Below are 26,460 nucleotides of genomic sequence, written 5' to 3'. Positions count from 1 at the left end.
CAGCTCCTCCGTTTTTATAAATTCACTTTTAATCTTGAACGTAGATAGGCCAATTCAGTAGCACTAGCCTGACACAAATGTATTTTACTGAATAAATGTTTGATCTCTTTATTTTATTTATTTTAAGACCTTCACCTAACAGCTAGTCTTTTGAAAGCACGATAACAGTTGAATGTAAGTAACTGTCCTTGGTGCTGTCTGATATACCAAGAGTTGTCTGAATACAGAGCAGAAAGTTAGTTTATGGGTGTTCTTTATTTCTTCCTAATCTGGCATTGAGACCCAAGGACACTAGGAGTAGAGTTGTGAAGGGCAAATTTTACAGGAATTCCCTGAGCTATATTTAAGCCAGTTTGATAATGGCCAGAATTTGGAAGGGGGGAAGAAAAGTGAAACTGTAAAAAAAAAAAAAAATCAGAAAGTACTAGGCTCCTTGGCTTGTTTGAGAGCAAATGTGTTGGTTGGCTTCCATTTAAATGAGGTTTTCAGAAGGTGAACATAGAAAGTGTATAGATATTTAATGGGAAGGTACTTTGAAATACAGTTAAGAAATGACATACCAAAGAGAAAGTGCTTGGCTGTTAATAGGAACAGTAGACATTAAATGAATTAGTTGCTAAGACATTTGCAGGGAAATTCGGGGACAGATGCCAGCAACAGACACAGCTTTCCCCAGAGAGAAGAAGAGGAACTATGATAGCACAAAAGCAGATGATCAAGGTATGAGAATGTGGAGTCTGAAAAAGTCTCCGGGCCATATGGACGCCATCCCATAAATATGAAATAAAAAGGAAGCAACAGACCTATCTCCCCATTCTTTCCAAAGATAGACTGTCTTGTATTTGAAAAAAAATATATTTAATATAAAACTATGAAACAAAAAATAAATGATCTAGGCACAAAGTTATACCTATTGATAATGAAAGCATACCTTTTCCAGGCTATAAGTTAATAAATACTTATTTCAAATTTATGAAATGACTATTTGAAATGTACTTTTGATTCAAAGTCTGAGGCTGTCAAGGTGATTAGATTACACGAGGACTACCAAATGGTTGTCCTGCGAATTAATGCCTAATAACCAAACCAAAACTCACTGCCATTGAGTTGATGCCCACTGAACGCAACCCTGTCGGACAGGGAGGCCTGCCCCCGTGAGTTTGCAAACTGTAACTCTTTCTGGGAGTAGAAAACCCCGTCTTTCTCCTGGGAGCTCCTGCTGGTTTCAAACGGCCGACCTTGCAGTTAGCAGCCCAATGCATCATCATGACACAGCACACCCCTAGATAATAGTAGATTGTAAAACATAATCTTTAGCATTAGGAAACCTAGGCATGTTCAAATGTTGATGCTCCTACTGAAAGAGAGAGCATTAGGAAGAGTGAACTCAAGAATGCGGGGCTGGGGGGCTGGGGGAGTGTGAGGTGATCAGCTCAATAGGAAGAAGGGAATGGCTTTTGTTTCAAGCTCTCTGTGAAGAAGACACTTTCCTGCAATCCTAGAATCCGTGTTTTATTGTTGAAGAGCCCAAGGAACTCCTAGGGTCTGTTTCTTACAGAACATATGTATTTTCTAACAGCCCAAGGATCTGCTAAGGCCTGGAGCATGAGGAAGTTTACACAAGCAGGGACGTGGGATCTCCGCAGTAAACTTCCTCACCAGGTGCTTGCTCTCGTCACCAAGATGCTAGTTCACCTGAGTCCTTTGAGTGGAGGAGAGTCTCCTTTCCTGATCTTTCGCACAGGAGATGGGCATGTTAGAGCTGTGATTTTTATAACAGAGGATAGTCTTCAGTCATGGTAGGAATATTATCACCAGTTCCACAACCTTGTATTTGGTGTGAATTTGTGGCTTTGCTTATGTGTAGAACTGCACAAGGAGCCTTGATGCCACGGTGGTTAAGTTCTCAGCTGCTAACAGAAAGGCCAGAAGTTCAAAAACACCAGCACTGCCACAGGGGAAAGATGTGGCAATCTAGTTCTGCCAAAATGATAGCCTTGGAAGTCCTCTGGGGCCATTGTGCTGTGTCCTACAGGCTCATTATGAATTGAAATGTACTTGACAGCAATGTGTTTTATAAGAGTGTGCCATGAATGATGTGTGGGCCAGAGACGACCTCCCCTGGCTTCCCTACTGCCAGGAGGAGGCAGGGGCCAAGTATGCGTCCATGCTCCATCCCTCTTCACCTATCCTGACAGGAACCATTTTCACAGGACACTTACTACGCTGGGTTCAAGTCCTCACCAGGGACCACACAGAAATCACCGACAATACTCACAATTATGGGCATTATTGAAGGATGTTAATATGCTGTCACAAGGCAGGATCAGTAAAACACTAAGGATACCGGCCCTGGTTCACAGCCCATACCTCTACTCAGCCAGCAGCCAAGTCTCTCTCTGGTTTCAGCAGACTCCAAGTGAGTAGGTCTCTGTCTCTGCCTCCATAGACCAGGAAGCTTCCTAGTCCCAGAGCTCGGGGGCTGCTCCTCTGCTCTGTTTCATGGTTTCCTTGATGTGGCCTCTGGTGTCCACTCATTCCTTTGCCCAGCCTTCTAATCTCTGTGCCATGATCTCTGCTCTTCTGATCTCAGCCTCTGCCACTTGAGACAGAGATTCCGAATGGACTTTTCTTCTGATGTATGGGAATTCTGGCCTCATAGATAGATCTCTCTTACAGCCACAGGAGGAGAAACTAAAATCGACCAATCCCATCTATTAGTTTGACACAGTCCCATCCAACCGTTTGGTTGGAAATATAGACACATGGATAGAAGATCCGTATTAAGAAATTTCACTTGATGACAGTGCACAAAAGAAGTCAAATCCATTTCAAAGCTGAATTGAACATATATGGTGCGTCAGGTCCTAGGACAGGTCCTAGGACGGTGACGCGGCATTAAACACGATAAGGCTGGGCTGGGCAGGGAACAGAGGAAAGGGATAGTTTATTTCAGGTGGAACGGGTAACACATGCAGAAGGGCAGCGAGTGTGGAAGCTACTTGAACCGTGTGAGGTCGGATGAAAGGTCAGGCAGAGCTAAAGTCATACAGACATGAAGTCTAGTCTCCAAAGCTATATAATCCACAATGGCAGATTGCTCTGAGCAAAAAACAATCTCATGTTTTACAGATTGTTTCCCAAATGACTGAGAGCAAATGCTATGTTGTCTACACCAAGGCTCGGCTTAAACTGGGTTGATGAGGGGGTGCCATTTGCAAACAAAACACCAATATGCTTCTGCGGGAAGTCGGGAGATGGGCATGTGCGTTTCTAAAGTGGACGACCTGGTCAGGAGACTTCGTGAGGGAGGAACACGGTAGCATTATGATGAAATAATCAAAGCAGGGAATTCACCTCGGACGAGGGGTCACTGCGAGAGTTATTGATAGGGAGATGACACCTGGGGCTGCCACTGCTAATGAGGTGGCAGGTAGCAAACACCTGCCATCAGCATCCGTCGTAGGCAGAGAAGTGCTGAAGCAGTGCTCACATAACCCAGGAGGGGAGTTTCTATTAGCAGAAGGTTAGCGCTGGGAAGCAGCATCGAGACCTGAAGCTTTCGGAAACCTTCCAAATATTTTGAGACAGCCTATAGGTAACACCTAGTTCAACATATTTCACAGACAAGGACTGAGGTTCAGAGAGGTAATGTGTGTGGCTCAGAGGCACACAGCCCTAGAGCTTGTCATAGATGCTGCTGCCTTGTCCCACCCACTGTTATTAGATAGAGAGAGAGAGAGAGATATTCACGAGAGAATTGAGTGTTTTCCCGAGTCGTTTACTTCCAGAGCCGCTGTAATAACGATGAAGACCCAGCCTTTGTACTTGCAGGTCTCCCTTCAGAGCTTTTCGCTTTTAGGAATCAGCACTGACTTTCTGCCCAAGGTGATACGGGACGCGCACGTGCCAAATTTCAACTTAGAATTAAGTATAGGATCCTTAAAAAATTTAAACCAAAGAAAATGGCATTTGGGTCTTTGAGCCGTCCTATCAGAAATGGAGAGTTCTTCAACTTCCTAGAGGTCAAAGGCATTTTCCATTTGTTAAGACATATGTATGACTTGTTTTAACAGATGAGAGAGCTTCAGAAGGGTTCATGGAAGCATGGGTTAGAAGATAATGTTTTTTGGATTTGATTTCTGAGCTCTCTGAAGCCCCTGTAGACTATCATAAAACTATAGGGAGTGGGCAAAGCCTGTGAGGTTAAAGAGTACCACTGTCTGCCTATGTGCTGTAGGTAGGCCACGTGGCTTCCTGGCCAGACAAGGAGATCACAGGACTTTAGAGGGGGATTTGTGCTTGTGGAGGGATTTATGGTAGGAGATACATCTCTTCCAAGTTGATAGATTGTATTTCAGGACTTTTACTTCATTATATTAAATGTGAGGAGCCCTGGTGGTGTAGTGGTTACTCACTGGTCTGTGATCCACATGGTCAGCAGTTCGAAACCATGAGCAGCTCCACAGGAGAAAGACTGGGTTTTCTACTCCTGTAACCAGTTACAGATTTGGAAACCCACAGAGGGTCAAAATGACTCAGTATTAGCACTATGGCAATGAGTTTGCTTTTGGTTTATTAAATGTATGAAAAATTCTATTTGGGATCTGTTAATACACAAAACATTTTATGATTATTACTTCGAGGAAATAGTTCTCCTTAGGACACACCATTATTGTGTCACACGGATCCTAGATGACATGGAGGTATTGGCCTCTGGGCCACACAATCCTTTTTACCATTTCCTCGAATACCTGGCGGATGTCGGAGCTAATATAGCAAATGTGTATAGAGCAGAGACACACATCATGGGTATGCTTCCTTTCTAGAAATATGGAAGTTGAGAGGCCAGATAAAATGTAAAATCCAGAGGAAAGCATGCGGCAGGTCTCAAAACATCAGGGAGAGGAGGAGAGGAAGAAACGGAAAGTCATGGGTGAGCGGGCCAATTGAAGGGCAGTCTGGGTGGGTCCTGGCTATCGATCACTTCCAGCAATATTAATGGGTGAGTCTGCCTCATTAATAGGGCAAGCAGTTAAGACAGAGTGTGAGCATGCAGTGCTCTGGGACAAGGCAGAGATCAGAGCCCAAGGCCTAAACAAAACATGTTGTTGCTGAGTGACGTCAAGTGATTTCAAACTCATAGAGACAGAGTGGAACGGCCCCATTACATGCTGTTGCTGTTGTTAGTTAAGTCCCATAGAGTCGGTGCAGACCATAGTGACTTTATGGACAGCAGAACAAAACACTGCTAGTCCTGTGTCATCCTCCGACTTGTTCCTCTGCTTGAGCCCACTGTTGAAGCTGTGGTGTGAGTCAGTCCATCTCCTTGAGGACCTTCCATCATTCACTGCCGTCCTTCTTCAGCGACTAGTCTTTTCTGACAGCATGTCCGGAATATGTAAGACCAAGTCCGGCTATCTTGCGTCCAAGGAGCACTGAGGTCTTACTTCTTCCAAGAAAGATAGCTTTGTTCTTTCAGCAGCCCCTGGTACTTTCAGTCTTCTTCTCAGCACCACAATGGATGCAAAGTCAACCATGCTTCTTTGTTCACTGCCCGACCTTCAGCTGCATGTGAGGCATTTGAGAATACCATGGCTTGGGTCAGGAGTAATTCAGTCCTCACAGTAGCTTCCTTGCTGTGTAATACTCTAACGAGTCTTGTGCAGCAGATCGACCTTTGCAAGATCAAAGTAACGCATCCTTTGATTTCTTGACTGCTGCTTCCATGAGCATTGATTGTGGATCCAAGCAAGACAAAATCCCTGACAGCCTCGATCTTGTCTTCGTTTATCACGAGGTTACCTTTCGGTGCACGTGTGAAGATTTTGGTCTTCTTTACATTGCGTTGTAATCCACACAAAGGTGGCAATCCATGGTCTCCCAGCAAGTGCTTCTATCTCTCCTACTTCCAGCAAGCAAGCGTGGGTCCTCTGTGTATTTCAGGTAGTTAATAACAGTCCTCCCATCCCGATGCCACACTCTTCTTCATATAACCCAGCTTTTCTGACGATTTCCTCAGTATCCAGACTGAGTAAGTACGGGAAGAGGTTACAGCTGTGACACATGCCTTTCCTGATTTTGAACCATGTAGGATTTCCTTGTTCCATTTCTATCATAAAGCCTCTTGATTCATGTACAAGTTCCCAGCAGCAAAATGAAGTGTTTTGGAATTCCCATTCTTCTCCAGGCTATCCAGTTATCTATAGTTTGTTATAATCCACACAGTTAAATGCCTTGGTATAATCAATAAAGTACAAGGAAACATTGTTTTGATATTCCATGCTCTGATCAAACATTCATTTGACATGAGCAAGGCTGTCCCTTGCTCTCTTCCCTCTTCTGAATCCAACGTGAACTTCTGGCAGCTCCCTGGCGATATACTGCTGCAACAGTTGTTAGAAGATCTTGAGCAAAGTTTTACTTGCATGTGACTTAATGATATTGTTCTGTAGTTTGAGCATCTGTTGGCTCATCTTTCTTTGGAAGGGGTACAAAGATAGATCTCTTCCATTCAGTTAGCTAACCAGCTGTCTGCCAGATTTCCTGGCAAAGACCAGTCTGTGCTTTCAGTGCTTCATCATTTTATTGACACATTTCATTTGGCATTCAGTCAATTCCTGGATCCTTGCTTTTGGCTACTTTAGTGAAGCTGGAACTTCCCCCCCCCCAGCTCATAGGCCACCTCCTGAAATGGTGGAATGTTGACAAGTTATTTTTGGTACAGTGACTCTGTGTATTCCTTCCCATCTTTTTTTTAATGTTTCGTGCATCATTAAATATTTTTCCCAGAGAATCTTTGAATTTTTTTTGCTATTAAAGTTTATGATATGAGTAGCATATTCTTCCCCTTTGATTTTCTAATTCTAGCTCTGTGCACATTTCACTATTATATTTGGCGTTGTCTTCACAAGCTCCCCATTGAAAATGTCTGTTCTACTCTTTGGCTTCCTTCTTATGTGGGTCTAGTAAATGTCCCCAGAGGCAGGTTTGGTGGGAACATGAGAAAGTAGAACTTGTAAACTGAATAGTGTATGAAACACGAGAGTGATCATGCGCAGATGTGAAAAGAATTCGGTCTACTACTAGGTCTATGGAGTAATGCTTACTAAACGTAATATGTATAAGAAGCCCCTCACCAATGGATCAGATTCCCAAAGTGGTTAGAAAGTGTATTTTGACTTTTGGGGTCCGGAACTGTTCTGTGTGTTTCTAAAAAGAATAGCCCAGAGGATTGACAGGTGTTAACTTGGGTGGAGGGCAAAATGTAATCCACAAGAGGGAGAAGGGAAATCAAAAGGAGGATTCGGGTAAGCTACTTGGGGGTTGAGAGGTAAACTAAACAGCTGAATACAAAACTGATCATCTGAAATGTAACCCCCACCCCACCCCCACCTTATTCACAATTAAAAACTGTTTAAAACAAGAAAAAGAATCCTGTGGACATTCTTCATAGTACTGACACAGCAATTAAATTGTAGTTGATGTTTAACAAAGTCTCTGGAATGCTTACAAAAGACCACTTCCACTGGAAGACAGTTTCTGGGTCTAGATAAAAGCCATAAAAACAAGAGGCACGGCTTTCCTCTCCCAGTCTGATGTCATCAGGGGAAAAATTACCCTTGAAACAAGCACCCGTAGGATCAACATACAGATCAAAATTGAAACATTATCTCACACCCTCAGTGCTTAATGGAAAGCAGTACCCATTGACTAAGTTCTGGGCATGAATAATTAGCAGTATTGACCACCAGTCAGAGGAAATCATTGCAGTACTTCATAATTAATGAGTGATGCTTCTTCAGAAGTGTAGCACAAAATATACCATTTAAAGGAATGCACACATTATTAAGCTCTTTATAGTTCAAGTCATTAGAATGCAATGGGTATATTTCCTGACACTAGAGAAGATGGGTGTGCTAGGAGGCAACCTGTCAGAGCAAAACCAGACTGTGATTTCAGTGGGTGAGATCTGGATTCATTTACTGTCCAGCTGAGGGAATCATTCTCTGCCCTCAGTTCCCAGAAGTGAGAAGGTCTGAGACACCCTCCAAACTTCCCAAGATCTGTTATTCTATATTGTTCATCATTAGGAGTTAGGATTCACAGATGGGGATGGGTTGGAAGACTGCAATAATACTAGGCAGCAGAACATGCCTAAGTGCAGTTTACACTCTTCTAGTAAAACTCTGCAATGGCGTAGACCATCCTCTCTGCATTTGACCACCATAGCTCCACATCCTCAATGCTCTTTCATTACAAAGAGATTGTGAACCAGAAATCAAATGAACCACTTTTCCTTGGCCTATCTTCTTTTATAGAGCATTCTAACATGCCTTTCATCCATCCATTCATTCATTCATTCATTCAATACGTGTTAATTGACATACTCTGTTTAGGACAGAATACAGATGAGACTTTCCATTCTGCACAAAGAGTTATAGTCTCAGAAACCCATAGAGGCAGCTCTACCCTGTCATCAGGAGTTCTACAGTGTTTTTCAGGAGTCAGAATGGCCTCAGTATCAGTGAGTTAGTAAGATGTCATAGACACTGCGTTATTATGCAAACTCTCACCCGCAGGGAATTTAGAGACTAATAGAGATGATTAGAAATATATAATGTCCGAGAAACTAGAAACATTGTGTTAGAAAATTATGGCTGCCATAAGAATTTAGAGTAAGAGAGCTTATTTCTCATATGCTTCAGATTTATAGAGATAGTTCCTGAATTGTAAACTAATGATTGGGTAGGTTTGGGAAGGCAAAATTGGTGGGGGCATGACATTTCAGACACAGGGAGTTTAAACAACATATGTAAACATGTTTAGAGACTGATGAACAAATTAATGTTCTGGGCATGTGAAGGGGATCTCTGGGAATGAACTGAAAAGATGGTGTGGATGAGTGATGCTGAGTGGCGTGTAGCGAGGCTCAAAGGTTTCACTTTTCAGGAAGTTACACTCTACAGATCATGCCATTTCTGGGTTTGTTTAATTTCTGTTTGTGAGGCACTTTGCTGTTAACTGTGAGCCCCAGGAGGATGCGTTTGTGTTTCCCCGTACTGACACTGGTCTTTGATATATGATGGTGGGATGCTAAAGGTGAGGTCCGCTTTTCTTTTGCATTTTTTAAATGCTTTTACTAAGGTCATACTCTGATCTCATTAAGTCTTAATTTTAGCCCTTCCGAGGTTTTAAGAGGATATACATATTGGAAGAAACGGCTTCCTAGGGCTTTAGGGACTATCATAATTTTTTACTGGAATAAAAAAAATCTCATCTTTCTTTTGTGGAGGGGCTGGTGGGTCCAAACCACTGACCTTGAGGTTAGCAGACCAACCTATGTTCTTGTGGTCAGCAGTCCACTGTGCTACTAGGGCTTAATTAACACAAGGGCTTAATTAACTGGTGATGCGTTGCCTTACCGTGTTAGGTTAGTTCCTTTTAAGAGATTTCAATACTCGAAGCCAGGGGAGTTATTATCCAAATGCTTATGTGTAAGGTGGAAAGGAATTCCCCTGTTCTTTCAAGATAAAAATGTGCTCCTTATCCTCTCCCATCCCAATCAAAAGGTGCCTTTTTTGATTAAGTGTTTGACTAGATATTTCCAGAGCTCCTTGTTAGGTTTGACCTTAGCATTAGCAAATGTGTCTGATATTTTATAACTACAAGCTTCCTGCTTCTAGTTTGCATTTAGAATATGTTCCCTTCCTCAAGTGTTTGATGTTTTCTCCTTACAGCTAATGAAAATTCTGTACTGCTGTCAAAATTCAGAAAGCAGAGTTATCATTTCACTGTGGCTGTTCAGGAAAATTTAAATTAGATTTGTACTCATCAAAATCACAGTCTGTTTAGGCATAAGCAAATTAAATGCAAATAATATACAAAACAAAAGGTGTATTTGGTACACTTTGCTATGACTTTCTGAAATGATATTAGAAAGTGACAGGGTATTTTGTAGGTTTAATGGAGAGGTCTGGCTGGAGAGAAGGTCACCGCACAGGGAGGAAGAAAAGATGGCTTTCATGTGTTTGCTTATGTCAGATTGCATTCCTGCTCCAGGAAGTGACAGCAAAGAGACAAATGGCATTATTTTGGCTGCCTTTGGTGTAAATACTATTAAATCAAGGAAAAGGAGAGACCAACATTTTAAAAAAAATTGAAAGGTGTGTCAGGGATGGTCTATGTAACTTGAATCTAGATTTTTCCCCCCATTAGTGTCAGTTTATAGTTAACTTGAAGTCTTGTTACGGACATCGGCTTTTTATTTACGGCATTCTTCATTTACTGTCTCACACATTATGGTAAACAAAGCCCCAAAGACCAACTCTGCTCTGGGGTCCATGTTGATTCCTAGAGACCCTGTAGGATTGTACAGAGATTACATTCATTGCGCTGCCTATCAATTGTGTTCATGACACATTTTTCATGATGACAAAGTAAATCACTGTCGATAAGATGCAGTTTAAGAAGTGCTAAATAAAGGTCTCAGTGTCATTAAAGAAAAAAAGAAAAGCCGCTGCCTTGGATTGCAAGTGATGTCGCTTGTAAGGTTATTGCTCAGAGCACTAATCCTTTATGTGGATTTCACAGTGTGTGGCTATGTGGTTCATCACTGCGTAGCCTCTGAGGGCCTGGGATACCCAGCAGGTATGAGATGGGATTCACAGTTGTTAATCAGATGGGATTAAGTGATGATGAGATGGGATTAACAGTTGGAATTTTAGGAGTTAAGACTAGGCCTGGATTTTAAAGGATGTGGTCCTGCCCAGTGAAGTGATGAGGCTGAGTGAGGCTTTTCTGTCCATAAGAGGAAAACAGGGAGGGAAGGATGTCAAGGAAGTGTAGTGTCAAAGTAAGGAGACAGGCCTTTCAGAAGTATTTTCATCGAGTCTTTTAATATGGAGTAAGACCAAGTTTCCACCTGGAATTATTATCCTTCCTCTCATTTGATATTTAACTTGTGAAAAGTCAACATGCAGGCATTTGATTGGGGAAGATGTAATATTGAAACATTACTTTATCAGTTTTATAGTCATCAAAAGATGCTTCTTCTTTCTTTTCGTCTGAGGCCTCTGGACACTTCTTCCCCTCAAACTGTGTGGACACAGATTCACAGAAGAATGGGTTCTAGTGTTGGTATCATCACTTAGGAGACAAGTGACCTTGGGCAAGTTAAGAAACAACACTTACCATCCATTTTCTCATTTGTGAAATACAGTTAATAACCTGGAGGTGATTTTTAAATGGAGATTTGTGTGGATGTATATAATCTGGTTGGGTGCTGGCAGAGGGTAACTATTGGATACATATGAACTAGTGTCATTATTATTAAGGAGTCCTGGTGGGGTAGTCGTTATGAGTTTGGTTGTTATCTTTAAAGTCAGCAGTTTGAAACCACTGGACCTTCCATTGAAGAAATACAGGGCTTTCTATTCCCATAAAGATGTACTGCCCCAGAAACTCACAGAAACGGTGCTACCCTGTACTATAGGGCTGCTACCAATCGTCATTTCCTCTGTGCAGTGAGTGTGGTTTTTGGTTTTGGTCTCATTGTTATTGATGCAATTACCTTTCTGAGGACACATTCGGAACATTATTCCTTTCTAGAAATGAGCTTTTAATCATGTTTAATACATGCACTTATTATTTGTCTTTTTCGCTACATCTCTGGAATCAACACCATGAGGCTATATGGTTCATCCTCTTCTAGATAGTGCAAACCATATATAGTTTATTTGATGTCAAATGAGAGAATCTTGGGTGATCAGCCTTTTTTTATTTCAAGTGAAGTAAATCATCTTTGATAGAGGATTTGGTTCCTGACTAAATGTCCTGACTATGAGGCACCTGTTATGACCTACTGTATATACTCAAATATAAGCTGACCCGAGTATAAGCCGAGGTACCTAATTATTACCTTGGAAACCAGAACAACTGATTGACTCGTGTATAAGCCTAGGGTGGGAAATGCAGGATGTGAATTAACACAGAGACCAGAGGGGAGAGATGGAGCGCAGCCACCGAAACATCCTTACCAGTTCAACTGCCTGCATAAGTGAATCACTTTGGGTGCTTCTGCGAATTGGAGCCGTCCACGTCATAGGACGGCTCTGATTGGTTGGATGTGAGGAAACAAACATTCAAAGCCCTGCAGTGTCAGCGGGGCTTTGAATGAACGGTGGAGGAATGGCAATCACCTACGAGATGTTAGACCTCGCTGGGGTACCACTGACCCATGTATAAGCCGAACCCCAGTTTTTGTGCTAAAAAAACTCAGCTTATACACAAGTATATACAGTACTTCTTTAAATTTTAGACAAAAGCCTCTATTTCGGCAGAGTTTTGTGTATAAAAGGGTATCATAGAAATGAATAGGAAATGGAGTTGATGGATGTTCTGTTGTCTGATGTTCTCAATGTGGGCAAAACTCATCATTAGTTAGGAACTTGATATACGGAGTTGTAAATTATTTAGTAACACCAATTGAAATCATGAAACTGCTTGCTGTATGGAATGCATTCCTTTGCTTAACAATGGTTAATTCAATTTTGGAGCATTGGAGTTTTGTTGGCTCAGGGTAGAATTCTTGTCCTTCTTTTTGGAGATCTGGGTATCATTATGCCCAAGGTACTTCACACACAGCCACCCAACTGTGACTGGAGGCTGGCCGTGGTTGCCATGATGCTGAAAGGCTTTCTGCAGAGCTTTCAAACTAAGATGGACTTAAAAAAAAAAAAGGTCTACTAGTCTACTTCTAACATCAGCCAATAAAAACCCCATGACTCACAAACTTCCATCCTTCACTGATGGTTGGGAAGGCTCAGTCTTGGGCAGCACTTTTTTCTGTTGTACCTGAGGCCACCATGAATGAAAGAGGTACCCTTTGGCAGATAATCCAGCACTGGTTCCTATGTACTCTTCTATGTGTCTTGGTAAATGGTGATCTCATATTTTCATGCTTTCAATCACCATAATGTGTTTAATTGCTGTTTCCCTCTCATTTCATGGATTCTTTCACCTTAGCTCAAACTATTCCATAGCTATCTTATATCTAAAAGTTCCCAATAGACCCAAAAAGTAAAAATCAAATTCATAACCAAGAGTCTATTCCAACTCATAGCGACGCAATAGGCTAGGGTAGAATTGCCTCAGAGCAGCACGTGGGTTTGAACCACTCATGCTTCAGGTGGCAGGAGAGTGCGTAAATCACTAGAGTGCCACTAGGGTATCCAGTAGAACATAGAAGTCTCATTCAGAAATTATATGGCCAAACGTCATTGATTAACAGCTCAATAGGCCAAAGATCGGATGAAGTGCTGTTTGGGTATCCTATGCTGTTTCAGTGCCATGGACTCCTAGCACTCCTGTCTACACAACGAAACAGCACTGGGTCCGGCAGCATGCACACGGTTGTTCTTAGGTTTGAGTGTTGCAGCCACCAGGCCAATCCATCTTGTCAAGGGCCGTCCTCTTTTTCATTGTCTCTACATTCCCAAGCATGATGTCCTTTTCTTTCTTTCTTTTTATCTTTGTAATGTAACTTTTATTCATTGCTATATAACACACTGCGTAATATGTTGCATCTGCTTCTGTAGCTGGTGGAGATGAACTGTATACAGTCGTTTGTTCACCAGTCAGAAAAATGCTTCCATAGTCAATGTTCTCCAAACCCTTTGATATGTAGTAATGATTCACCTCAGAGACACGCCAATCTCTTTCCATCAAACTCCACTGGTACTGAAAAGAGACAACTTTCTTCTCCTTGCCCCATTAGTAAATATGTGGATGTGAGCAGACAGGTCGCCACCACAGTGACTCCAGGGAGAATCTCAAACCACATCGATTGCGGTGGACTTTCCTCCAAGCCTGATGTCCTTTCCTAGTGACTAGTCTCTCCTAACACCCTCTCTGAAGTTCATGAGCCCAAGTCTTGGTCATCCTTGTGTTCAAGGAGCATTTTGGCTGTACTTCTTTCAACACAGATGTGTTTGTTCTTTTGGCTGTCCCTGGTACTTTCAATAGTCTTCTCCAGCACCATAATTCAAATGCATAAATTCTCCCCCCAACTTTGCTCTTTAATGTCTAACGTTCACAAGCATATGAGGATATTCAAAATACCATGGCCTGGGCCAGGTACTCCTTACTCCTCAAAGTAACATCTTTGCTTTTCAACACTTTAACGGAGTCTTGTGCAGGTTTACCCAATGCAACATATTTTATCTCTTGGCTGCTGCTTTCCTTGTGTATTTATTGAGGATCTAAGCAAAACAATTTTGGTATCTTCTTCGATGATCATGCCACTTATTGGCATCATGTGAGGATTGTGGCTTTCCTTCCAGTGAGCTGCAGTCCGTGTTGAAGGCTGCCGTCCTTGATGTTCGTCAGCAAGCCTTTCAGATCATCCTAGCTTTCCACAAAGCAAGCTGTGTCAGCTGCATTTTGTAGATTGTCAATAAGCCTTTCTCCAATCTTGATGCCACATTCATTCTTCTTCAGGTAAGCCAGCTTCTCTGGTTACTTGCTCTGCATACAGATGGAATCAGTATGGTGAGAGGACACAACCCCGACACACATCTTTCCTGATTTTAAACCAGGCAGAATCCCCTTGTTCGGTTTGCACAACTGCCTCGTAATCGATGTGCAAGTTCTGCATAAGCGCAAAGAAGGGTTCTGGAATTCCCCTTCTTCTCAAGGCTGTCCACAGTTTTGTATAGTACACACAGTCAATTGCCTCTTTTTAGTCATAAAGCACAAGTAAACATCTTTCTGGGTGTTTTCTCCCAGCCCCAATCCATCTGACATCAACAATGATATTCCTTGTTCCATGTCCTCTTTTGTATCTGGCCTGAACCGCTGGCAGCTCTCTGTCAACATACTGCTTGTAACCATTGTCTGATGGTCTTCAGTGAAATTTTGCTGGCATGTGATATTAATGATATTATTCTTTAATTTAAACATGAGGTTGGATCATCTTTCTTTAGCATGGGTACAGATATGAATCTCTTTCAATCAGTTGGCCAGGAAGCTGCCTTCCAATCTTCCTGGCGCAGACTTCCAGTGCTTCATGGGTTTGTTGAAACATTTCAATTGCTATCGATCTATGCCTGGAGCCTTGTTTTGGGCTAATTCTTTCAGTGCAGCTTGGACAACTTCCTTCAGCACTATTGGTTCTTCCACATATGTTATCTCTTAAAATGGTGCAATGTGGACTAGTTCTTGGTACAGTGCTTGTATATTCTATCATTTTTTGGATGAATCCTGCGTCACTCAATATTTTGCCGATACTCTTTTAAGACTACAACTCAGGGTTTGAATTTTTTTTTCTTGAGTTCTTTCAGTTTAAGATATGCTGAGCATATTCTGCCTTTTTGATTTCTAACTTTAGGTCTTTTCACATATAAAGCTTTACTTTGTCTTCCGGAGTTGACCTTTAAATGTTCTGTTCCGCTCTTTTACGTAATCATTTCTTCCATTTGCCTCAGCTACACTATGTTGAAGATCAATTTCGGAGTCTCTTCAGACATCCACTTGATGTTTCCTTTTTTCCAGCCTTTTTAATGGCCTTTTGCTGTCTTCACGTGCAGTGCGCTGGATGTCATCCCACCGCTCATCAGTTTCCTATCATTAGTGTTCAGTGCATCAGATCTGTTCTTGAGATGTTTTGGAATTCATGTAGGGTAGACTTAAGGTTATACTTTGACTCTGGTGGATTTGTTTTAATTTTCTTCAGCTTCAACCTAAACCTACATAGGAACAATTGATTATCTGTTCCACAGTCAGCCCCTGTTCTTGCTTTCGTTGCCCATACTGAATTTCTCCGCTGCCTCTTCCCACAGCTATAGTTAATTTGATTTCTGTGTATTCCATCAGGAGAAGTGCACGTGTATAATCACCATCTGTGTTGTTGAAAAAAATGGTATTTGCTATGAAGAATTCATGAATCTTGCAAAATTCTATCAAGTGATCTCCAGCATCATATCTATCGCCAAAACAAGACTTTCAAACTACAGTTACTTCATCTTTGTTTCCAGCATTTGTATTCCAATTTCCCGTAATTATCAATGCATCTTAATTGCATGTTTGATCAATTTCATACTCTAGATGTTGGTATAATTCTTCAATTCCTTCATCATTTGCTTTAGTAGAAATCTGCCACACAAGAAAGACCTCTTTAGATTGTTCAAAAGTGAGGATGTTACTTGGAGGACTAAGGCCTGACCTAAGAGTGATGGTATTTCCATTGGCCTCATATGCAAATGAAAGTCGGGCATAAGTAACAAAGATGGAAGTCTGACGCATTTGAATTGTGGTGCTGGAAAGTAATATGGCCTGCTGAAAGGAGAAACCTGTCTGTCTTGGAAGAAATACGGCCAGAGTACTCTGTGTGAAAGGATCTTACATACCTTTGGACATGTTGTCAAGAGAGCCCAGTCCCTGGAGATGGGCTTAAACACAGGAACAATTGTGAGCACAGCAAAGGACCGGGCAGTGTTTTCTTTTGGTGTGCCCAGGGTCACAATGGGTCCAGTCTGGAGTGACTGGATGGCACCTAACAATAGCTTTAGTGATTGGTGCATCCATTGGAATGATACTTGTATTGATTAGATTTCCTTGAACTTTGACAGATGTTATCCTATCACAGACAGTATTCTATTGAAGATAAATTTTGAAATGTCTTTTTTGACAGTGAATGTAACACACTTCTTCAATTGATCCTTCCTGGCATAGTAACCCATATGATTTTCTGATTCAAATGGGCCAATAACAGTCCATTTCAGCTAAAAAAATGTCTCAAATGCTGATTTTTGTGTTTCATTTCAATTTTGACAACTTCCAGTATTGTTAGATTCATACTTCATATATCCTAAGTTTTATTTATTCATTGATGTTTTCAACAGATTCTTCTCATTTTGAGTCGTGCCCCATCAGCGAACAAGGGTATTGAAGGCTTTACTCCCACAGACTTTGTTCCATACGCATGATTGTGGTTGAGGTCTCCCTCTATCATCATGTTTTACTGCATCCCTACCAGACGGCTTATCTGCTGACACTGTCTCTACTGGGTGCTGATTCGATTCTTGAAGCACTCAGTGTTTGACAATGTTGAAACGCTGTTCCTAAGGCTAATTTCTCATCAATGGACAGCCTGTTCCAGCGTTGTAGTGTGTTGCTAGTCTGGATGCTCTGCTGAAACATGTTCCCTTTGGGTGACTCTGCTGGCATTTGAAATGCCGGTGACATAGATTCTGGCATCTTAGTATGCTGTATTAAAGTACCTAAATGGATATAGTTAAACTTTCAGAGGCTTTGTCAGGATACAGGCGTCTCTGCAGTGGAGGAAGCCTGTAGAATGAGCTGGAACACGGTGCTTGCTTCTTCCAGATTGCCATCTAACTGCAACAGTGGGAACGTACTTTGAAAATACTTGTGCATTCTCATATTTTAAAACTGATAATTGCTTAATGTTCCTAGTTCCTTGTGTTTCCTATAACTTTTATTTTGATAGCTTCTATTTCTTTCTCTACTAAGCACATTGCTCAAGAAATACTTGCAGAATAAATTTACCTTTGGTTGGCATTCTAAGAGTTTATTGTGTCCTTCATTATCTAATATAGGAAGAGTATATGGGTTGACCCACATGATATTGGAAAAAAACTCATAGATTTAGAGATACTAATACATAAGTTCACATCTCCTTTTAAGTTATTATCTGAATTCACGTATTACCTGAAAACATAAAGCATATTTTCTGAGCCTCAATTCTTTCACAAGTAAAATGGGTATTTTTTCCCATTGTATAAGTCGGTCTTTTGTAGATTCTACTCCTACACTACACGTGTATGAAATTCCCACTGCCACTGAGGCAACACTGACTCACGGTGACTCCCTGTGGGTTTCTCAGACTGTAACTGTTTACTGGAGTAGAAAGCCCCTTCTTTCTCCCATGGACTTGCTGATGGTTTTTAACTGCTGACCATGCAGATCACAGCCCTATACATAACTACCATTCCCCGTATCCTATCTGGGGATCCACACATATAGGAGGGTAAGTGGAAAAGTACTGCAATAAAAGCATAGAAATATTTGTTTAAAATATCAAAATGTGAAGTTATTGCTTATGTTCTTCTCTTAAGTGAAATGACATAAAACTATTTTATTAAGGTACAGAATAGATAAGGTTGGAGGAAAGCTGCAACGTATTAGGAATCCCCTGAGACTAGCACCAGCGAGCAGACTTTACTATGCATCATAGGAAAGAGCAAGGGGGCAAGTGCCATGGTTCGAAGGAGAGGTCATTTGGAGCCTTGGTTTGGGTAGAGTGGTGGAGTTAACCCATAGCCAAGCAAGTGAGACCAGAAGTTATTTGCCCTGATATCATGTGACTCATCTTCCTACTTCTGCTAAGGCCTGTGATGGGTCAAATTCACTCAGAAGAAAAAAGGGCTGGGTAGAATAGAAAAGAGCATATTTATGAGTCAATACATCTATCACAAGCATATTTTTGCTGCCTAACATTCAGGTTGACCCTATAATTTATTATGTAAATTATAACACTTGAGAATGAAATAGATTATTATTCATAATTATTCTCAGAGAGCAGACAGACACAAAACAGAACTGTCCCAGGGAAAATCAGTGCTTACTCTCCCCGTATTAGCAGAGCATAATAAACGTGTGAATGTGAATTTCCTTCACTGCTACTTCACCATTTTTCTCTGATTCCTTCTCTTTGTAATACAGTAATGTGGGTATTTTGAGACAGAAGATTGGATTATTTTAATACAGCCATCTAGACTCATCCCCTGGTGGCAGGCTTTGCAAACTTGGTAATTATTACTGAGTCCCTTGCTAAAATCTGCCAGAACAGGGCTAAGGATTTAGATTTTCTTTAAACCTAAGGCCTGATTATGTTGTTCAGGAGTCTCCTCCGGCTTGGAAATCTCATGTGCACACGGGGGGCAGTAGAGGAAAGAGAGGGTCTACTATTTCTCAGCAAAGGGTCTGTGCTCACTGTGCCCGAGGAAGTTGTTGGGGTATTTGGTCTTCTCTGTCCATGTCTTGTCTATCTTTTTACATCTTAAAACCAATTACTTCATTTACGGTATATAGTTGAGTTTAAATCGAGGTTTTTCAGCACATTTTTAATGCAGTTTTTGTGGTTAAAATTGGGTGCCTCGACTGATATTTGGGTTGACATATACTCGGATATATATGGTAGCTGCTTTGTTTTGAAAGACACCTGTAATTAATATGGTTAGTCTGTGTAAATACTGGTGGCTAAACAGGAGTGGTTTTAATTGTCGTTATCGGTAACTCAGACAAGAAATGACAAAATACTAATGAATACAGGGAATTAAGCAGTGGCAGCAAACATTTCAGCATACACTGATTACTACCACCACTGCCGTGACTGCATTCTGATTCACAGTTACCCTGTAGGGCAGAGTAGAACTGTTCCCTAGTTTCTCAGGCTGAATCTCTATGCGAGCAGACTGCCTCATTTCTCTCTCATGGAGCAGCTGATAGATGTGAACTGAAAGCCTCTTGGTTAGCAAATAAATACTTTCACCATTGTGTCAGGCGTACTTTAGGCTAGTTGAGCCACAACGCAAACTGAGCCACAACGCAGCAACTGATGCCAATGTAAAAGAACCCTAGGAGGCAGAGTGGTGCTCCTCCATCGGGTTGTCCATCTTTATGAGAGCGGACAGCATCAGCTTTCTCGTCTGGGAGTGGCTCATGAGTTTGAACCACCAACCTTGCTGTTAGCATCCCAGTTCTTGGCTTGCTGTACCACCAGCATCCTCTAGATGCTTATAGGTACAAAAAAACCTAAAGAGTAATTGCATTAGAGTTAAGAAATGTGAATGTGATCAAATGCAAAGAAGTAAATTTGGAACAAAGGAAAACCTAATTGTGAGGATTTCTCACGAGTGATTTCTCTCTTTTGCATGTCATTATTGGAATTTTTTATCACAGGCTTGGAGAATAAATAATTCGGTTTATAAATATCCAAGTTGTATTTCCTTGTTGCTTTCAGGTGCCCTCCCTTTGGATTTGACACACTCTGACGCCACATACAATGGAACGAAACACTGTGCTATCCTCACAATGTTGGGTCCATCCTTAGTCCATCTCATTGTGGGCCGCCTTCCCATTCACTGACCTGCTACATTACCAAATATGATGTCCCTTTCCCGGGATTGGTGCTTCTGATAACATGTCCAAAGTACACGAGATGGAGTCTCAGCATCCTCACTTCCGAGGAACATTCTGGTGGTACTTCTTGTAAGATAGATTCGTTTGTTGTTCTGGCAATCCGCGGGACTGTCACTGTCCTTCACCACCACCATCATTCACATGCATCAGTTCTTCAGTGTTCTCATCTACTGCTCACATGGCGTGGGTTTGGTCCAGTTATGAGCATCTGGGTTTTCTCTTTTTTGAGTTTTAACACTTCTCTTAAAATTAATTAAAGAAATTGGGTTACATTCAAGAACGGGAGAAGGCCAGGCTTTAAAGATGAAGATAGTCCTTTGTCTAAATATGAGAATCTGGTTTCAAAGCGATCTGCCCGCGCTTCTGAGCGCTTTCACCAACCTTTTTGCACGTGCTGATCTGCATGACCGTATAGCTGATTAGGGCCTCCTTCAAATTATGGTTCTTTTGTTCTTTGAAGCACTCAATATCAGCCCAATGATTTTTGACTTCAGTTGTTCTCCTTCACTTATCTGTTCTTCTAGCACCTTGATCCTGACTCCTCTCTGCTCTGGAGTTTCTTGACCCAAGAGCTTGGCAGCCATTCCCTTCAAAGAGAAGGTTCTCACAGTCCCAGTAACCAGCTCCTCACATGGCTGCTTCTTGGAAGACAAGTCCTGAACAGCCATTTCCAAATCTCACTGCAAGAGTTTATGCTTCCTGCACACAGCCTGCAGTGCTTGCGCATAAAAAAGATACTCTTTTAACTGATCTGCATGATGTTCTTCATCTTCCGAAATATTGTCCGTAGAAGATGCATGCACATCCATGTCCTCCATCACCATTTCTTTGTCAATGGCACTCCACCCACTAAACTCGTCCGTCATTCCCATGTGCTCCATATACGCCATCGAGTCGGTCTGCCAGTCTAGCGCGGACTCCACGAAGATGGACAAGGACAGACCGCAGTTCATCACTGCAGTGTTGCAGTTCAGTGAACCTCCTATCTGGGGTTTTCACTCTGAATGTTGCATGAAGCGCTTTTAACCCGGAGTCTGCCTCGAGCTGAAACCCAGTTTAATTCACAGTCTTCTCCCTGCGTCAAAAACAAATAGAAGACCTTGTCTCAGCGACACAGGATGGGGTGTGACGCAAGCCTCGAGAAGAAGTCTTCTAAACCAATGCATCGTCTTTCCACAAAGTCTGAGCCCATGTTGTCATCAGACAGTTTATGCCCCCCAAACTCTGCCCTTTCTCTGGTAGAGGTGGCGCACCAACATGGGGATGGAACACTAGCAGGTAGTTTCTCAACAACTCCAATTCTCTGTAGCTCCTCCAAAGAGAGTCCATCAGGGCACTCTGGCCATCACTCTGGGCAACTGACCTGCTTCAACGACGTAAGCAGTATATGCCTCTGGCATGTTCATGCCATTTCTTCCCGTTCATTTTTCTGCTTCAGAAACGTTGATTTCTATCTTCTTCAACCAAAAATCATTTTCTGTCGTCTGTGTGGCCCAGCAGCTCCAGGGCCTCCACTCCGGGAGGTGCCTGCTCCATGGCTGCAGGTCGGCGTGGCGGGCCCAGTGCCCTTGCACCTGGGTTTTCTTTAAATCGAGTTGATCTTTATAAAAAACATTGATCTTTATCGGCAAAGGCGTCAAGTCCTCTACATTTTCAGCAAGCAAGGTTGTGCCATCTGCATAGTGCAGGCTGTTGATCAGCTTCCCTCCAGTCCTGCCGGCACGTTCTTCTTCAGGTAGTCCGGATTCATGGACGATTTGCTTAGCATGCACACTGACTAAATCCGACGCAAGGCTGCAACCCTGGAGCACGCCTCTCCTGATTTCAAACCCAACAGCCGTCCCTTGTCTCTTTGAATGATTGCAAATCCACATGAGCACAATGCAGTGTTCTGGGATTTGTATTCTTCTCAATGTTGTCCATGAGGTGTTGGGATCCACACAGCCAAATGCTTTTCTATGGATGGGTGTCTTGCCCTCGGCGCAGTATCCCGCACTGCTCCTTTGCCATCAGTGCATTTGAGTCAGGTCTCCTCAAGGAGAGACTTACCCCTGTCCTTGGAGATTTTCTTTTAGTTACCAAGCCATAGAGCCACTTGACTGTGACTCTTTTTGAGGTGACATATGGCTCCCTCAGCCCTAGTGTTTTCCCACCCGACTGGAAGCTAGGATTTAATTCATACAGAGGAAATACTCACCAACCTCCCAGTGAGTTCTGCCTGGACCTCTTTGAGATCACCCCACAAGTCAGAAGCAAGACTTTTACCTTGATATCCATGCTTTTGAAAATTCATATGTAATGTAATCGGGAATATTTTTGCTATCATTTCTACTTTTAAAAAATTGGGGATAAGAAATTGAGATATAATAACTACTTTATCCTATAAAACTAAAAGAAAACATCATAAATTGTCTAATTTTAAAATTTATTTAGTACATACTTTGAGTTCTGTGATGCACCAGATATCCTTCTGAGTATGTGAGATGCTATGGTGAGTAAGATGTGTACATTCTCTAATCTGGTACAGTTTACATTTGAAAAAGGGAGACGGCCAATGAGCAATGACTAGAAAATATGTATCACCACCCCACCCCCATCACAGTGCTGTGGCCAGATAGCAATGCTAGAGAGTAACAGGGTGCTCTTACTCTAGGTTAAAAAAGGACTTAGGGAAGGGGTGACCTTTTATATGAAGTGTAAAATAACAAGGAGTATCAGAAAGCAACAACCTGGGGGACAGTGTTCTGGTCAATAGGAATAGATAGGACCGAAATTCTGGTGTCAGCACCAGCGTGGGTCATTCCAGACACAGGGAGGTTAGGGGGCAGGAATGGAAAGGGAGAGATCAGTGTAAGACTGTTGGAAAGGCCTAGGAGAATCTCTTGGGTAAGCCAAGGAAGGGATTTAGATTTTACTTTAAATCCTATGAGAAGTAATGGAAAGGCTTTCCATAGGGAAGTGACATGATCTGGTACGTATACTTAAAAGTTCCCTCTGGCTACTGGGCGTAGAATTGCACCCAGGGAAGAAGAGCGGAATGGAGGCTTGGCACCAAGGTGCAGGGGTAGGAACCCTAAGGTGGGAGTGACAATATGGGGAGAAGGGGCAAAGTCAAGCTTGCTTTGTAGAAAAGTTTGACTTTAGAACATAGCCTATATGAACCGAATAATCAATTATATGAGTACAATCGATCATATAGTCAATGATGAGAATTATTTCTTTTTAAAATTATTTCTTATTAATAGGGAAAATAAATTGCCAGTAAGAGCTTAAGAGAGATTTAAATATTCTCTTTAAAAGGCTAACTTTTCTTTTATTAGTTTTTTTATTTTCTTACCTGCCATAGAGAACAGCACTAACTCGATTTTCTCACATTAATTCTGTGGAACATTTTGTCCATGTACCTCTCAGTCTGCTTATATTTTACTGCATGTTTTGTGTTAGCTAACCTCCCTGCAACATTTGGGTATACGATGTAATTTATAGATTGTCGTGCTGTTTAGAAAAGAGGGATGCTAATTTCTCAAGCCAAGTTAAAAGAAGGGCACATCTTAGCGGGAAGGAATACTGTGGAGAAGTTGATTTGGGGATGAAATGACCCATGCGGAATGGATTTGACCAGAAAGCAGAAGGTGATTTGAACAAATCACCCCTAGACAAAACGCAGCCTGAAAATGACGCCCGGCATGGATTTGGGAAACTGAGCGGAGGTTTCTGACAGGGCCAGGCTTGACATCTTGATAAAATATTTAGAAGGAGCTCTGAGAGAAGGGGGAACAAAGGGCAGTGAGGGGAAAGTTTACAGTGCAAATGGAGCCTGAACAGAACTAAAGTCCAAAACAGGAGGAAAAAGGGGTCTCAGAGTTTCTTCCACCATTCCTCCCAGAGAAAAACAAGAAAATAAATCACTACATCTATGAAATTTTGATAGTAAGAAGATTGACTTTTAGACTCCAGCAGGCATGAGTTTTAAACAGAGATCTAAATTATATGTGTACCCTTGGACAGGACACAGTCTCTGAGTCTCAGTTCTCTCAATTGTGAAATGGACATGTCATGCTTAGATCTTAATGGAGTTGGGAAAAAATTTCAGTTAGTTGGTGCAGTGTTTGGCTCCAAGGTCTGCCTCCCTCCACCCCATCTAATATAAATGTCTTTGCCCAAAGACTTAAAATTGGACTTTGGTTGCCTTCTCTAAAACTGATACAAATATATATGTAAACAGTTTGTTTTCCCATATGTTCCCCATACTACATCTATTATTATTATTGTTATATTGTTTAAAGTTTGACTGGTAATCAATAAATACTATATTCTTTTCTTTAACTCTTACATCTCATTCATCGCAATATTCAAGGTTTGAATATTTGAATTTGCTTAAAGTATATGTTTAACATACTTTTCTTTTTTCTCACACAAGATAATTGAATTATTTTTTCCTCTCAGTTCAACATAATTATTAATATATACCCCTTTCTTTCTTAAAAGTATCCCAATTTTATTAATAGATCATATGGTCACCCAAATTATGGTTTCTATTAGTCATATGTAATTGGAGCCATATATCTTTAGACTATTAATTGCTCTGTGGACAATGATTCACTTAAAAATCACATGCAAAGTATCTATGATCAACAAACCTTTCTTGGAAGAAGTACAGCCAGAATGCTTCTTAGATTCAAGGATAGTGAGACTTTGCCTCAAGTACTTCGGACATGCAAGCATGAGAAGCAGGTGCCTGGCAAAGACCCCCAGCTTTGTAAAGTCGAGGGGCAAAGGAAAAGAGGGAGATTTTAATGCGATGCATCGACACAGTGGCTGCAACAGTGGGCTCAAACCTAGCATGAATTGTGAGGACGGTGATGGATCAGTGTTTCAGTGTCTTGTACATACGGTGGCTAGGAGTTGGAACTGACTTGACAGAACCTAACACCAACGTTATCTGAAAAAACAAAGTTTCACCAAATCCCAAATGAGTCCAACAGCAAGCCCTGATGGCTAGGACCCTTCATGATGACCCAGCCTGTCCTGGACCGTGTTATGTCAGATCAGAGGAATTTCTTTGAATCATTCCCACAAGCCGAGTGTTACATTGAAAAGCATTCATGAGTGCTTTTACATCCAGGCTCAGGATCCGGGTGGTTGAGGGGATTCATGTGCTAATAAGTACAAGTGACTCAGTCTTGGCCTTGTCCCCGGGCTTCCATATGATTTATCCTTCCTTTGGCCAAATGAACTTTCTGTGTCCCAAAAGAACGTAGTGCAGGAGAGGCTGGAGGAAGCAGGGGGATGACGAGGCCAGTGACTTTCTTTTGATCTGTCCAGTGGAAGAGAAGCACCTTCCGAACTTCAATCTAAATGTGACCCTAGCATCAGGTTACAGTTCAGAAACTTACCAACTTTGAATCTTGACTACTTCATTTCTGATTAAACAGGTTATGCTTACCTGTTTTCTTCATTGGGAGATATTTGATTCTCAATTCAGTTGATTAACAAAAAATACTATAATAGGAAAAGAGCTGAGGAATTTATAATGTTTAATTTGCAAGAGTTAAGCCTCTAAAACCATATCTCATCATCTGTCTTAAATTATTCCTTCTCTGAGATGTAACTAGAAATTTATATAAAGCAGTCTTATGCAATAATCTCTGTCTTCAATCAGTTACTAACTTCATATAGGCATACATGTGAAAAAAGCTGAAGAAATTAGAAGATTGTGTGTTAAGTTAAAAATGAGAACATCAGAGGAGAATTTAGGATTATTTTGCTTAATCAATCCAGTTAAAAAATCTTTAGGTAAATATATTTTAACTTTTAAAATCTGGTATGATTTAGTTGAAACTTTTAAAGCACTGAGAATAATTTTGTATATCTGGCAGAAATATAGTATCAATTTTTATTAAACTAGTTATCTTTAGAAAAAGCATAAAATATTCATTGTTCATATTAAACTCTATGCTCTTCTATATTAAATATAGAATAAAAATAGGATACCTTTTATTTTTGTAAGGCTGTGTATATACTGCAGTAACCATGATTACTGTAATTGAAGAACCTGTTGGGTGCTAGGTCTTTTATTTATACCACCTTATGTAACCCTTCTAACTCCCTTAGTCACTAGTCGTTATTATTTCCATGTCTCAGATGGTGAAAGTGAGCTCATGCACATGATCAAAGTCACACAGTTAGTGATTGAACTACCTTTCAATGTCAGGCCTGGTTTACCAGAGTTGTAGT

General features: G+C 41.4%; 2 pseudogenes; both read right to left on the bottom strand.

Annotated features, from left to right (window-relative positions):
- Window positions 1-10,971: 10,971 nt before the first annotated feature.
- LOC142456060 (NADH dehydrogenase [ubiquinone] 1 alpha subcomplex subunit 1 pseudogene) lies at window positions 10,972-13,843 on the bottom strand (annotated as a pseudogene).
- Window positions 13,844-20,544: 6,701 nt separating this feature from the next.
- On the bottom strand, window positions 20,545-22,097 carry LOC142456059 (sorting nexin-4 pseudogene; annotated as a pseudogene).
- Between the last annotated feature and the right edge of the window lie 4,363 nt (window positions 22,098-26,460).

The sequence above is a fragment of the Tenrec ecaudatus genome, chromosome 9, assembly GCF_050624435.1.
Source record: "Tenrec ecaudatus isolate mTenEca1 chromosome 9, mTenEca1.hap1, whole genome shotgun sequence".
In the NCBI taxonomy this organism is placed as follows: Eukaryota; Metazoa; Chordata; class Mammalia; order Afrosoricida; family Tenrecidae; genus Tenrec; species Tenrec ecaudatus.
This window is presented reverse-complemented; position numbering and strand designations above follow the sequence as displayed.